The sequence below is a fragment of the Triturus cristatus genome, chromosome 10 (assembly GCF_964204655.1).
Source record: "Triturus cristatus chromosome 10, aTriCri1.1, whole genome shotgun sequence".
Taxonomy (NCBI): domain Eukaryota; kingdom Metazoa; phylum Chordata; class Amphibia; order Caudata; family Salamandridae; genus Triturus; species Triturus cristatus.
Window position 1 is genome coordinate 439205607 of NC_140593.1, and position 15438 is coordinate 439221044.

Here is a 15438-nt window from a genome sequence, read left to right on the forward strand (position 1 = left end):
ATCCTGGATAGCAGACTGCACGAATTGGATAATGCTCTAGGTACAGATGAGGCCACCAAAGCCAGACTCTGAGAGGTTTGGGAAAAGTATAACACTATCTCAGAGTGACTGCGATGTCATGATTACAAACACTACCATCGTTAAGGCACACAAAGTAGAGGGTCGGCTCTTAGCATTGGTTAATCGGCCGGAGTCCCTAGGAGCACCTATCAAACAACTCCTGACTGAAGATGGAACGTAGGTGTACCCTCCTACGGCCATCAATACTTTGTTTCGACAATACTATGAAACTTTATGTAAGTGTCCTGGGACTCTTCCATCGGGGTACAGTTTGCCTTTTTTCAATGATTGCCACTGAGAATGCCTCCTCAAAAGGTTCAGGAGAACTTGGGAGACCCAGTCACAACCCAGGAGATATAACTTGCCATCAGGGGAACGGCTGTGGGGAAAAACCGCTGTTCTGGCGGCCTCGCCGCGGAGTTCTACTCCGCATTTGAGGGGACCCTGGTTCCGAGGTTGGAGTTCTTATATGCTGACTTCTGAAAACATGTAGCCCTGCCTGACTCTACTCAAGACACTGTTTTGATCCCACTTTCCAACACTACTATACAGGGCACACCTGTCACTGTGTTTTGTCCTCTGTCCATGCTCAACATGGACTTAATATTCCTTACCAAGGTTCTAGCCCTTTGGCTACTCCTCCCGTACACCTGCCTTTATGCATGATGACCAGAACGGTTTCATTCCAGCTTGCAGCGATTATATCATGTCCTCTATTATCCAGAGGCACAGACTCAACAGAGGGCCTTGTTTTTGACAGTGACTTTGAAATGGGCTTTGATTTGGTAAGAGGCGACTTCTTGTTTGAAGCCATGAGTTGGATGGACCTGGGGCAGTGGTGGATTTATTAGGTTAAGTTACTTCATACTGAACAACTGCGCAAGTTAGAATGAGCACAACCATCACCCCGCAATATAGAGTTTACAGAGGGACCAGACAGGGATGCCCACTATCCCCCCTTCTCTTAGGGCTGGGCATTGACTCATTGGCAGAGTTATTTCGGAGAGAAGGGGCAGGCTCCGGCATGGTGGTAGAGGGCAGGGAACGTATTATCTCTTTGAATGGCAATGATCTCTTGTTGTATTTAGCTGATGGCTCCACGGGCTGTGATGTGACTACGTCTTTTGGGGGGATTTGAGGCGCTCTCTGGCCTTAAAGTTAATAAAACAAAAACATGTCTGTATCAAATTGTACCATGTGACCAGCAGCCGTTGGACATACCGCAAGACAGGTCTTGCTCTCCCACTAAGTTTAATTACCTGGGTATTCTACTTTACCCTGTGGATGATTTACGGGAGGGTAACTTGGGGAAGGCTATCCAATCACTTTAAACTTTCGCCCCCTTTGGAGATCTCTTAAACTGACAATTATGGCCAGGATTTCAGTGACCAAAATGATCATGCTCCCAAAATGGGTGTACTTCTTTACTAACCACCTGGTGGGGGTGCCTGCCTCTAGGTTTCAACAAATGGACACCCTGCTTAGGGAACTGATATGGGATATGGGCCGTCACAGAGTGTCACTAGAGGTTCTTCGGTGCTTGACGGATGAGGGGGGCTTAGGAGCCCTAGACATTGAGCTGTACTTTGTAGCGGCACAGCTTCGGTGGCTTACCCACTGGCTCAATGGGGCATGACAGGAAGAATTGGGCGTAATAGGCATTGCCCAAATGCTGAGTGCTCTGCTGGCTAAGCTGCACTTCCCGGTGATGGCAACTCCCAAACCAGGTGTGCTATTGGCGGTGACCTTGCAAGGTTGGAGGCGCTGCGTTCTGAGGACTGCAGGGACATCTCTTTATGCCCTTGCTTTACCTTTAGTGGGTTTTCCATGTGGCGACCCTCTAACCTTCTTCTCGGCGGGACAGTTATCGGCCTGGACAGACGCAGGCCTAGTGACAGTTGGCAACTGTTACCAGTTGGGAGTTCTGCTTCCCTAGAGGACTTGGCAACCCAATATGAACTATCCTCGGGGAAATTCCTGACTTATGAGGCCTTGTAGCAGATATTTCAGGATTTGTGGGCTGGAGGGCGTGATGAGCCAACATCACATGCAGTATTACAACTGCTGGTTTCTATGGGCACTCCAAGACATTCAGTGAAGTGGTTTTATAAACCTTTGGCTGAAATGGTTCGAAAATCCCTGTTGACACTACAGCATAGGTGGGGAGGGACACTTGGGCGAGACTTTACAGACCGTGAGTGGCACAAGGTTTTGGCATACCCTAAGAAGGAATATGAGATTGAAATATACCTAATTTAACTATGTCCACATGACTTACCTAACACCCTACAGACTTCAGATCATTTATGATAGTGAACTGAGAGGTTGCCCCAGAGGTACGCTCCTAGATGCGGACTTCTGTCACATGACCTGTAGTTGCCCCCATTTATTATCATACCAGGACACGGTGATCCGCACACTAAATGCTACTCTGAGCAACACTCTTGATTTTACCTTAGACGCCTGCCTCTTGGAATTGTTTCATAGGCTTAAAATACAGAAGGTGGGATCCATATTCTTAGATTTGGCCATGGTGCTGGCTAAGAGAAGAATAACGATGGCTTGGAAGTACAAGACGGGTCCGGTGGTAGATACATGGGTGAAGGATGTCACTATGTGGGCGAGAGCCTAAGAGAGAGCGTTGAGTCCAGAGGATGCTCGAGGATTAAGGAGATGGCCGATTGCAGGATTTTGGACGGAGGTGATGGAGGCATGGGAGAACCCCGAGCGTGACACAGAAGGGAGCCCTGACAGTCAGGCTGGGTCAGTCGAGGTGGATGGAGAAGACTCCAGATGATGGAGAGAGTGAACGCTAGGTGTGGCCGCCTGCTATGATCTATGAGTGCATTGTAAACCTCCCCCTTAGTGTAGCCTTACTAGTGTCCCTCTTCTCCATTCCCCTGTTCCCCAAGACCCCCGCCCACGCCCACCCGGAATTCTTATGTGATTTTTCTGCTACCCAAGCTCCCTTGTTGTGATAGGTGAGATCATCCTACCTTTCCATAAATGGAGTGATAGGTCCCCTTACATTGCATAACTGGCACAACCCCTGAGACAGTTTGATTACTTTTATTTTTTATTTTCGGTTTTTGTTCATTATTTTGACTTTGATGATCCATTTCCCCCTGCTTTTGAGTTTAAATATACATGACAAGATGAATGATACTTAAGGGTACACTTTGGTGTGCTCTGATATTTGGACATCTGGCCCACAATCAGGGTGAGAAGAGTCTGGAGGAGAATGGCGGGCAGGTCACAAATTAGTGTGCTTGCACTGCGTTGCTGGCCTATACCTCAATCCTGCTTTTAGGTTCATTCGATTGCTGGAGGTTTTGTCGCCAATGTTTATTTATCTTTTTTGATGCACCCTGTACTTAGTATTGTTAAATGAGTGTTATGTCATGACCTCACTGTATTATTTATTGTAAAATGCCAATAAATAAAGGTTTTTAAAAAAACAAATAATAATAATAATAATAGTTGGGGATACTTTATGGATGGTAATGTGAAGGCTCAGGCATGGAAAGTGTTCTACCAGAAATTCAAGACTCCAGCAACCACTGATGGGCCAGGTTTTAGACCAGACATCTACAAAAACAGTGACTACGTAAAATAAATTACCATTGAGAGGGCCCAACCAGACAAGGAGATACAGGAAAGAACAATCCTTTTAGCCAACAAATCTTTGAAAGTCAATAAAGAATCTGGTCCGACTAGCTAAAGTGAGCTTTCTATCGGACCTTTGCGCCATAACTGACTGCAGGCCTTACCACTACTGCACACAGGCCTCACTGATGGAAGAGCAATAACGCATGCCTGAAGCTGTTTAACCATAATCCCTAAATATGGTAAGGAACCCACAGTCTGGAACGTAGTGGTCTATGGCCTGGTAACTCTAGGTGCAAATAAACTACAATAAAATGCTAGCCAATCCGTCTGATTTAAATGTACTTTGGATGGCTGCTTTTATTACCAGTTTGGTTAAGACATGCCAAAAATCAACATTTGATGCCATTTTCTAACAAAGTGAAACTAATATGAAAACAACTCAACTTTGATGTGGCAGGGTTAAAATATTCACCATTTTCGTTCTCAGAAGCCTGTGTGACTCAGATAGTTAGTGCAATGGCTCCATTTCATTTTTCAGCTAGTTCAATACAAGGTAATACAAGATAAAGGGCCTGATTTAGAGGTAGACTGAGGAGTTGTTCCATCAGAAGGGCAAAGGACAACCCATCTGCCTTATACCAAGAGCCATAGCACATAGTGCACTTGTAATGAGGCACAAGGGATATTCGTCATGTTTTTGACAGAGTAACCGGTTTGCCAAACTTTTAATCAGACCCATACATTTTGGCTTTCTAGACCTGGTTTTTAACTTTTAGCACATATTTAGAACATTTTATGTCACTATGGTCAAGTTCACTTGTCTTATCAATGCTCAGGAGAGCTCTCTCAACTTCTGTTGAGCCCACACCATTAGCCCTGCTGAAACAGAAGAAGCTGATGAGACAACCATTGTATAAGAGGAGAACCACAGTGCAAGAGGAGATGCATTCATCAGTAGATGCACTGTCTGAAAGGCTTTGGGAAGTACATTTCCTGAAGGCCAGTCTTTATCTGCAGCATTGAGACAGGGGTCGGGTGGTGGCATAGGGCATGCACACCAGCTACCGGAAAAAGCAGGGAGGGAAGCTGCACGCCAATATAAGAGTCTCTGTGACTCACAGGCATGAGACTGGTCCTTCGTCTTGGCCAATAGGAGGGGCTAAACAAGTTTTAATATGACCCTCGGTGCCAGAGCTAGCATAAAGAGGCTGAGGAACCCTTCATTCTTTTTACAAGTCCACCAAACCAAAAAAGTGTTTAAGAGACTTTCAATGAGCCTGGGAAATGCATTCTGATAGTTCTCTCATGCAACCCTCAATATTATGACTAGGGCTCCAAGATTTTCATTCTTACTGATTTTTACAGATAAAAACAGCCAGAAAATAGAGTGTTTCCTGTCTGTATTTATTTTTAAAAGTGGAAAAATACAGGTAATTTGGCTTCTTTTGAGCGCCTCTCTATGCTTTCACTCATGAATTCCAGGCCAATAGCTATGCAGATTGGCAGCATAGAGAGTCTAAAAACAGGGTGAGAGTTCCTTAAATAACTTCATATCTCAACGTTTGTTTTGTGTTATAATTTTCATTTGGTTGTGTTGTTTTATTATATTTGGCTTGAGAATGTACTAAAACCATGAAGGCGTCAAAGTATATGTGCACGCGCATCAGTTAAATAAACATGGAAATTTAGAAGTTGCAGTTACATTTGTTCAGAAAACTAAAAATAAATATGGATAAATACCAACGAGATAGCCAAAAATTAAATACGGATAAATACAGACGAAAACAATAAAAGCATAAAACCAGGAGCCCAAATTAAGACACAGTCTGCCTCCTCAAGCCCTCCGTGCCCCACACCCTGCTAAAGTAATTACATTATTTGCATTTTTCATGCTGACGCCACAATTGTTGCTTGCTACAAAATTTGCAAAGCTTTGCTGTCTACTTTGGTAAGTGTGAACATTCTCTTTGAATAAGAAGATAATTTTTACTATTTAGTAAAATGATTTTCATTCTAATTAACACCACTCAAGATAAAAGAAGAATGTAGAATGTGTCTTTCTGTGGTACATGTCTATGTGCATTAACCAATGTTTGCAAATTAGCTGAAATTATTTCAACAAACACTAAACAATCTGATTTCAATACTTGGGAAGTAAGTATCATTATCATTTCGGATCTGCGTCCTCATTACTGGAAGTGATGTAATCTTGCAATCACATGATCCCAGTCCGGGACCAGTTTTATTTAATGGACTTTTTCAGTTTAACGCAGCTCTTTACCTTCCTGAAAGATTTCTTGACTAGAAAGACTACTTCAGCGTATCGTGATTCACTGATTGAATTATGAGATATATGTATATCTTTTCATCTTTTCTAGGTGAGTCATTTTACTTACACCTACTTTAACCATTGGTTGATGAGGCTGGTGTATGGTCACATTGTTCTATTAATGTGCACCTTTCATATACTTAGAAACTTGTCTCATACACTTGGGTGACGGTTTCCTATTTGTATAGTTTCTGTTGTATGGGATTTAGCAATAAGTCAACCTTCACACCTCTCAGTGTGAAGTACACTGCTTGCATTTTTTCAAAAATACTTCTTAGTTTTTGAGCATTTCTTGGCAGGATATATAAATCTTTTATCTCATTTTTTTCTCATCTTTGGGCTATCAGTCTATATATGCGTTTCTATATATTTTCTTCTCTGGCAGTTACTGTTAATGTTTTGTAAAAATAGAAACTTTCTTTTATAAACACTTTACAAGCCTGATAAATTATATGTAACAAATTGCATATTGTAGTGAATTAAATGTTTACATTTGTTTTGCAATAAATGAAAAACTGCGCTTGTTATACTAGTCCGTAGTGTTTGGATATTTCACTTCCTGTTTTAATACACGCCTGAGAGTGCTTTGGTTCCATTCCTAACTCAAGTTTAACTCACTGATATCACTATCAGTGTGGGTCTGCACCTTTGGTAGTAGGGTGCCCTAGCCATTACAGCAACTCAGCATTACTTTGACTTTCGACCGACATACTATTTTCCCACTCTACTTTCTGTTCCTTTCATACGAGGTGCGGTAACTGTTACCACTACTACCCACCTGCTTAATTGTTTATTACACATATATGCTTCTTGCTCATCTTACTACATGTGCATCATGCATTCGCACTTGGGACATCCATGTACCTCATGGTGTAAGTGAGGAGGAGTGACAGGCCACATTGGATGGGAGAGGCCAGGAGGCAGGCTCCCTCTGCTGCCACTGGTAAGAAGGCTTGTCCTACCATCATACTCTTTGGGCTACCACCACTGTCAGTCCTCCACAGACAATGGTGAGCTAAGAGAAACCACACTGGAAAAAATGGAGATGCAAATTGAATGCCCCTCCAAACCACAGATCTCACTCTGGGCTACTTTCCATGTCACACGGCATACACATGATTGTCATGTGTGCTGGTGCAAAAACCAAAAAACTACAGAAATTTTCTATTGGGAACTTAAGTCGGAGGTGCAAGCTCTCCAGGGCAGGCAAAGATGTATCGATCAGATGGTGACTTGGGGAAGCACAGCCAGCTCCAAATATTTTAAGCACTGGGGTGATCAGAAGATTTTGGAGTCCTAGGTTACAGATAGGGCGGGTGACCCCAAGCAAATAGGTGTCATTTTTTCCAGTGCATTTTAGAAGCAAACTGTTTAGAAACCTGGCGAAATACTGTGGAAGGCGGTGCAAGAGGAAGAGTAGTTTCAGCAAAGCTGTGTCAATGGTGTCCAGATATGGAACGGGTTTACACTGCAGCATGGGGTGCAATGGTGATGCTAAAAGGGTAAGCAGAAGAGTAAAGTTGACTGCCAGAATGAACCCAGACTTAAAGGGGGTGGCTCGTGTGCGTGGCAGCAGCCTGATATGCACACACAAGAGTAGCAGCTGTGAGGTTGCAATCATGGGAGAGAGCTGGAAGGAAACTGAAGCTCTGGTCCCTAGATGACCCTTAACCGCCTTAAAGCAGGGGAGCATACAAGGAATGCAATGATGTACGTAAGCTTAGGGTCCTGGGTGGATCTTGGTATACATATGGGGATCTCGATCATAGGAGAAACCGAAAACCTTCTTAGAGACGAAAGATTAATGTGGGATTCCAGAAGTCATGACCACTCTGTATGGGAAACTAGCCAAGGTAGAAAAGACACATGGGGCTGTTTCTCTGTGCTCATGCTGTGTCTGGGATGCTGTAATGCAGTTATGATCCTACTGGGGGTGCAGTCCAAATTTCAAAATCTTTAAGGCTGGTGTACCTCATTAAGTTGTACGATAAATGGACATGACTTGCACATAGATAAAATCAAATCAATGTGGGCCATAATGTATGAAGTTGTTTAACAAGTGTCTAGAAACTTCAGATTTAAATTGATTCGGATCGCCTACTTCAAACACGCCAACAGACCCGATTCAGGCAGGAGACTTCCGATTTTTGAAGCCAAATTTTGTTTTATTTTGCTTCTGCTTCAATAAAAGTCAAAGTGGATAATCCGTTCCCCTGATTTTGTTCCAAAATCACCCACTTTCCTGTTATAAGATATTGTAATGTATGCTACTTGCACAGGATGTCTTACCTGATATATTGTACAGAATATAGGAAGCCAAAACTAAGTGCAATGCAATATTAGAACATGAATGAATTCTGTCAGTGCACGTAGCATTACACCAGAAAACATAAACTATCTAGAGCAGTCGTTCTTAACCTGTGGTCCGGGAACCCCGGGGGTCTGTGAAGCCTACTCAGGGAGTGCTTCGAGAATTAAATAATCTTAACAGGTGATTAAAGTGCATATAATAACGATGCAAATGTACAACTGGAGTTTTAAAACCATTCTGTAAGTGTGAAGGGTTTTGAAACTGGAGGCAAAAAATTAAGCTAGGTGTCCCCAGGCTGATTCTTGGGAGCAGTGCAAGAACATCAAACAGAATATAGTGTGGACAATGAGTCGCCTTAATTGAATTTAGAAAGGCTCCAACCTACCTATTAAAATGTTCCTTTTTATATTTGTGAATTAAATAAACTATTTCGTCATGTGTGTATTTGTTTGATCTTTGGTCTTTGTGTTCCAGTATTGATTAAAGAGGGGTCCTCGGAAGAGAAAAGGTGAACAACCGCTGATCTACAGCGTCTTTCTAAGCACCTGGAACTCTCTTTGACATACAAAAAGAGGGTGACGTCAATGTTTACGTCACCCGCCACCATTGGCAGCACAAACTACACCGGCGTGCAGAGGCTCAGCGCACCTTGCCTGGAGTTCCGGCCCTCGGGCGGCTGGTCGAAGTTTTCCGGAGCAACAGGACAGTCTACTCCCGATAAGTCGCAGGGGCGGTTTCTTCAGGGCTGGCTCGGCCGCCCTTTTCGGGCGGGTCATTTTCTTTAGCCAATGGAAGAATTTAGTGGGACGATCAGCTCTAAAAGAGACTGAAATAACGCCCCTCGGCCTGTCAATCACTATAAAACCAGCTTTCTCATTACCTCGCTGTGCTTTCATCCATTGAAGTTCGTTACTATATGAAGCAAAGCGGACACAACTGGATTTTTAACATCTTCTGGCGGGAGGTAAGGCCCATGAACGGGAACCTCCCGCCTGATTCGGGAAGGGTTACCATGTAGGCGAGTGCTTGCTCACACCCGGCACTTTCATTACTCTTTTCTGCACGGTGTGAGCACTTCGCATACATTCTGTAAAACTTTCAAATGGCAGGCGTTAGGAGGTCGCGGTTTACTTTAGAAGTAGAGCTATTCGAAATAGCATTTTGTTTTTTAAAGAAACAGAAAATATTTTTTACCCAGCAGTGTTACTGCTGTCCTGGCTTAAGTCCCCGAGTATTACTCGGGCAAACTAATGTCTGGCTAATCATGCACCTGGAGCGAGCTCTTAACCTGGAGTTTATACAGTTGTCTCACCCCCGCGAGCCTTTAAAACTCCTTTATAGGTGTCAGGCGACGGGTACTGGAAAGGAAAACATTGGCTTTTGGAGCGAGGCGCTGTGCGTTTCTAGCAGCGAGCTCTTGTTACGGCTCCGTCTCATGCAACCCCCGTTCCTTCTGCGTGGCTCGCCAGCAGCAAGTTATTTTAGGCACCCTAAAGCCGGGAAGCGCGTGTGCGTACCAGCTGGGGAGTTCACTTCAGTGCCCATGTGTAACTGCGGACTGCAGGTCCCGAGTCCTTTTTATTTGTTCTTTATTCATGAGCTGGATACCGTTAATTTGGCCAGTGATGCATTTCTGCTGCCGATGTGCAGGCGGACTTTCCACAGTTCTTGTTCGTTTCCTGTACATTGTAGTTGGCATGCTGCTCAGCGCCGCTCGTGGATGGGCTGCAGGATGTTGTCGTTTTCTTTCCTTGTGGCCAAAGGAGGGTTGTAGTGCAGGCTGGTGACATTCCTTTCCTGCTTTAGATCTCTCTCCCCCCCCCCCCCCCTCCCTTTTCCCGGGTTCTCCAGGCGAATGGGCTGGATGCAATTGGAGTCAGTGACTTTTTTTTTCCCCCCAGCTAAACGCCGTTTCCCACTTTTGATGCGCTTATCATGACTTGTCATTACGTTTGTGTTTGCTTTTGTTATTGTTTCATGCTTGTAGTTTGAGACTTGCAACTGTAGCAGGGTGTTATTCAAAAATACTGTCCAGAATGAAATGTTGTGTATCCTCCCTTCAGTGCACAGGGAGATTACTATCAGAAGCGGTTTGACCATGTTTATTGTGTTGCTGCTGCTTGTCGGAGTCCCGCTGGCTTACGACGGATGCGATGCTTGTGGGACGGCGTAGGCTCAGGCAAAGGTGAGAAAGGTAACTTGCAGAGGCTGTTGGTGTGGTTTACATAACACAGACACGTGGTGGGTGTAATCGATACATTGTGTGCTGGATAAGCAGGCTGTCTTCACTACACTCGTCAAGTAGCAAGCAGCGTACATTGTTGTCACACGACGGCAAGTAAATACTGTCTCGTTGCAATCTATTGATGTCCTGGCTCTCTTGGCTCCCAGGTGTTGGCTTGTTTAATTTTTGCAAAATCTTTATTGGCTCTCACTTTGTTTTGACAGATTAGGTTTGTTTAATTGTGTTTATTTTTCTTCGTTTTTTATTCCGTGCCCCTAGTGATCGTTTGCTTGGGTGCCATCCATGCCTTTTGAACCCCGTCCTTCGCAGCACGAAATCCCAAGTGTAATGCATAAGGAGATGGCTGTAAACTGACCTTTCCTCTATCCAGAACACGCTATTATAAAATGCAGTCACTTTCTTTACACCCAGTAGGAAATCCCTTTACGTTTTTCACCTGTGGTGTAATTGAGTTGCAAGTTAGTGAGATCTTGTGTTTTGAGTTCTTTCAAGTGGGCTGTATTGGATGGGGGACTTGTATTATGATGTGTCTGAATGATGGCCAGCTCTGATGTTGTTGTAGATTTGCGTTCTGGCAACAGGAGGCAAAGACTAAACTAAGATAGTGCCAGTGTGGTGGGCTGTTATTACCACCACCAAACTTGCCCCTGTCACTGGAATGAAGATGCTAGTATTGTGCACTGCCCGGTGGTCCCTTTGTCACTTGTGTGTCAGGGAATCTCATCCCCCCCGCAGGTGCAGCAGTGGTTTCCAGGCTGTGCGAAAAAATTAGTTTCCAAAACCGATGTGAAGTTAAGATTGCACTAGCAAAGTTCGCCAGCAGCTTTTTTTCTCTCTCTCTCTCTCTCTCTCTCCCTCTCTCCCTAAGCAGTCACGAATTTTAGGACACATTGAACATTCAAGAGCAAAGTTAGTTTTCTATGACATCTTCCCACTTTGAGACAAGCGTACTGTTTTAATTATGTATGTTTTACCCTTCTGTCATATTCTACCGGTGTTCACTATTAATTGCATGGTTGTATTGCCTCAGGTCTATTTTGTTTGCCCTCTCGTACATGGTTAGAGGGAATCTATAATAAAACGGCCTTTATTTGTATGTATATATGAGGTATAGAAAATAACATACACTCGGCCAGTATCAGTAATTACTGGCTTGGCTCCTTCATAGGCGATCTCGGTAACTCTTTTGGTTTCACTGGGCAATTTCCGTGGTTTAAAGGGCCAGTAATGTGACTAACATGGCTGGTCCAGTGTGCAAGGCACAGTTAGTTTGTAAAATCTCTTTCGACTCTTAATTGCCATCTCCTTGCATAGGTGTGTTTATATTCATCTGTTGTACAACCTGATGCTTAAGTCAGTTAAGGGGGGGTTTGTGGGTTTTTGTTGTCTTTAGTTTATAGACTGTTCTTTTATGTTAAAAACACAGCTTCTGCTTGACCTGTAATTTGCCACCAGAAAAGTTGGCAATGTACATCACATCTGTAGAAACACATTTTGGATGAGTTGCATGTGCTATTGTGCTACCAATTCCTCATTCTCTCCTGAGACACACAAATCTGTTGCTGCAATACTAGCTTCTAGATGTCCTCGCTGGGCATATGTGGATATCAAAGGATTCTTTAATTTGTCTTCGAAGCAATACATGGGCCTGCACATGAAATGTGATTGTAAGGCTTCGTTATGGAGGTCCACCTCTAGATGTTCCAACACCTTACAGGAATGTTTTTTTTATTTCACCAGCAAACCTCTAATAGGTGTTGACCAATGGCATCCTCTATCTGATACCATGTGAGGTCATAAACAGACCTCGAAGGGAAATGAGGGAAGTGGCACCGAAGGGGGAAGTACTATGCAAGAAGACTGCCTTATGAGCCTAGGAAAGGGTGTTCAACACAAGTCTTTCCTTCCCCAGAAGCCAGTGAAGTTGAGCCAAAATCTGAAAGCTAGGAGGACTACGATGGTCATAGAAGGCTTAACTGGCTGCAAAAATTTGAATTGGGAGTTTTTGAATGAGCTGCACAGGCGAGCCAGAGTAGATGACAATGCAGTAATTTAAATACAATGGAAAGAATGCACTGAGGGTTGTGACCTTTTGGACAGGAGTAAATGTAGTGTACATTTTAAGCAATCTAGGTGAAACAGGCAAGATTTGACCACCGTCTCTACTTGATTGACTGACTAAGGTCTGAACTGGGGTGGCGAAGTGAGCTAAAGAACGATGAAGGGTTCAACCCAGATCTGTGACTGGGGGTGAGTGTCTGAAAAATTTCAACGCTCCGTCCATCACCTCCTTGTGTTTGCTTTGTTCTCCCTAAGTTGGCAGGCTATGCTCAGACGTGGGTCTCTTGCTCACTTTGCCACTGGATTCAAGCTAGCCTGGCTGATTAGAGGCGTTACCCCCAAACCGGTCCCAGAATGCTTGTTTCCGGTCCAGGGAATACCTGGCTTGGCAGTTCGGGCTGAGCTGTTCCCATGAGGAGTAGGGTCAAGACTGATTTGTATATGGCTGGGGTCTGAACTGGGTTTGCAAAGTGAGCAAAAGAATGATGATGGATTCAACCCAGATCTGTGACCGGGGGCGAGTGTCTGAAAAGTTTCAGCGCTCAGTCCATCATCTTCTTGTGTATCTGAGGATAGATAGCAAGCCGTCAGCCTTGATGCCAAGGTTTTTGACCACTGAAACTATTGAAGGATAGATCCCAGGCTGGTATGTGGTTTGCATTCATCCTCTGGTGAACACTGGTTTAGCGGACACATAAATTAGAGGAAGCCTTAGTGTTTTTCCTTGAATCTGGCAATAACATGGGTGCCATAGTCTTAGCGTAAAACTCCCAACTGAAGGATTCGATTAAATGGGCCAAAATAATTTGATGCATGCGGTTAAAGAATAGATCCTTGGGGGACGCACAGGAACTCAGCCTAGGGGGACGCACAGGAACTCAGCCTAGGGGAAGATTCAAATGAAGCCAACTGACTCTAAGAACTATTTGCTAAAACGGGTTTCAGTCCGCATTAGCCTAGAACTTGAATACCAAGTTCAGAAAGCATTGTAAAGCGAATTGTGTGGTTAACTGTGTCTGAAGCCACTGTGGGGTCCAACAGGATTAACGCAGCATGAGTGTCTGAATCAGATAATCCAGTACTGAAACAATAGTGAGCTCTATACTGTGACTTTAGCGAAAACCCATCTAAAGGGGTGAGTGAAAAGGAGGCTTAAGGCTTTCCTACTTGATTATTGATGCAAAACCGACAGAGTAATTTAGGTACTGACCAGTGGCACTACTCCCTTGGCGTGAGTGTGACTACAGGGAAGCGTCTCCTCCCGCCAAGCTGGCGGGGCCTGATCCAAAAACATAGAAAAGGTTTTGCGTCATTCAGATAGGAGAGCCTTACGCCTCCCTTTCACACACCCCCTTTAGAATTGGAGAAGGGGATGGAGGTCTAGGAGCCCTGTAGAAGGTAGTGACCCATAGGGCATTTTTTTAATTTGACTGAAACATGTTGGCAAATAGAAATGCAGGAACCACTGGATTTCCACTTATCTTGATTATTTATTTTTAATCATGGTTTGTGTCCCTTTCAACGAAATTTAGGGCATTCCTATGACCACTTTTAGACTATACTGGATCGCCGCATTTGTCTAGAGATTTGTATATACACGAGCTCCTGGATGCTCTTGAACTCACCAAGGTGTCAGTGGCCTACCTGGGTGAGAAGAGACACCAATGATGAATCATGCCACCATTTGGTGGGTGAGGTGTCTCAACTTTTCTTTAATGATCCTGTACGGTAGAGTTCTAGTTAAGGGTGGGATTAGTCCGTGAGCTTCCTCACTCTGTGGCAATGATAGTTTTGAATTGGTGGAAGGACACGCGGAAGCTAGATATTAAAACCTCTTATACACTTTTATTTTTTATTTGTTGGCGGTAAATGAGGAAAAATACATTCCTTGCTTTTCAGAAATACCTTTACATTTCTCACTCCTATTTGATGATGCTTGTGTTTTATCTCTACCAGTCAAGGGTCTAGTGCCATTTTATATAGATAAAATCTCTTCACCTTACAGATGCAAATTACTTACTCATAAAGTCCTTCTTAGCCCCATTAAAATTGGAATAAAATGTATTTTCAAATATTAAAAAGCATGCTCTTTTTGCTTTGTGGGTCATGCAGCAGCTTCATTATAACTGCACTGTAAAAAGTGCCCAACTAACAAATAAAATAAATAAAAACTTATGGAATGTAGTACTGCCGCCTGCGTGACATTTTAACGAACTAGACCAATAAACACTTTTCTTTCATCACCATTTTATAACTTTTCATTCTTATTTTGCTGGCATGTTTGTATTTAAGTCTAGTACTCGGCCAGACTCCAAACATCTAGCGGGAAATGGCAATCCACCTGTATTCTGGTGCAAAGAAGAGCCAATTCTCTTGAAACCTTCTAGTGCCCGAGGTAAATAACTGTCTTGGATAATCTGTTGCTCATAAACCTGTCCACTGAAGAACATGAATCCTACTAAGGATAATACTTAGACTGTCCGTATACCCAACGCCTGGTACAGAGTATCCAAACGCGGGGATACAACCTATTTACTCCCTGCGCATATCTATAGCAGAAAAATGCCCTATTATGTTTTAGTTGTAAACCATAGTAAAGCGGACTTGTAGCAGTCAAGAGACAGTGCGCCTATAAATCAGTTCATGGCTGCAGGGGTGTGGAAGACACACATACGTTGGGACTGGCTGAGTGGGAGACCCAGTAGTAAGCTGGTCAAAGTTCAATAACAAACTGTCTAAATAGTCATATATTCAGTAGATTTTCAAATGCCACTACCTAACAGTCCTAAAATTGGTTTTTCAAAACGCAGGGGCCGGTCATAG

At 43.7% G+C, this 15438-nt stretch overlaps 1 protein-coding gene across 10 annotated transcripts in view; it reads left to right on the forward strand.

Moving 5' to 3' along the window:
- The first annotated feature begins 9168 nt into the window (after window positions 1-9168).
- Window positions 9169-15438, forward strand: part of SVIL (supervillin) — a 635411-nt gene continuing 629141 nt past the window's right edge. For 7 of the 10 annotated variants that reach the window (XM_085631820.1, XM_085631823.1, XM_085631825.1 and 4 more), the window contains exon 1: window positions 9170-9273. The gene's annotated coding sequence lies outside the window, so the exon portion shown is untranslated. Of the gene's footprint in view, window positions 9274-15438 lie in introns of all 10 variants that reach the window. The other 3 variants (XM_085631809.1, XM_085631813.1, XM_085631812.1) reach the window with 2 other exon arrangements.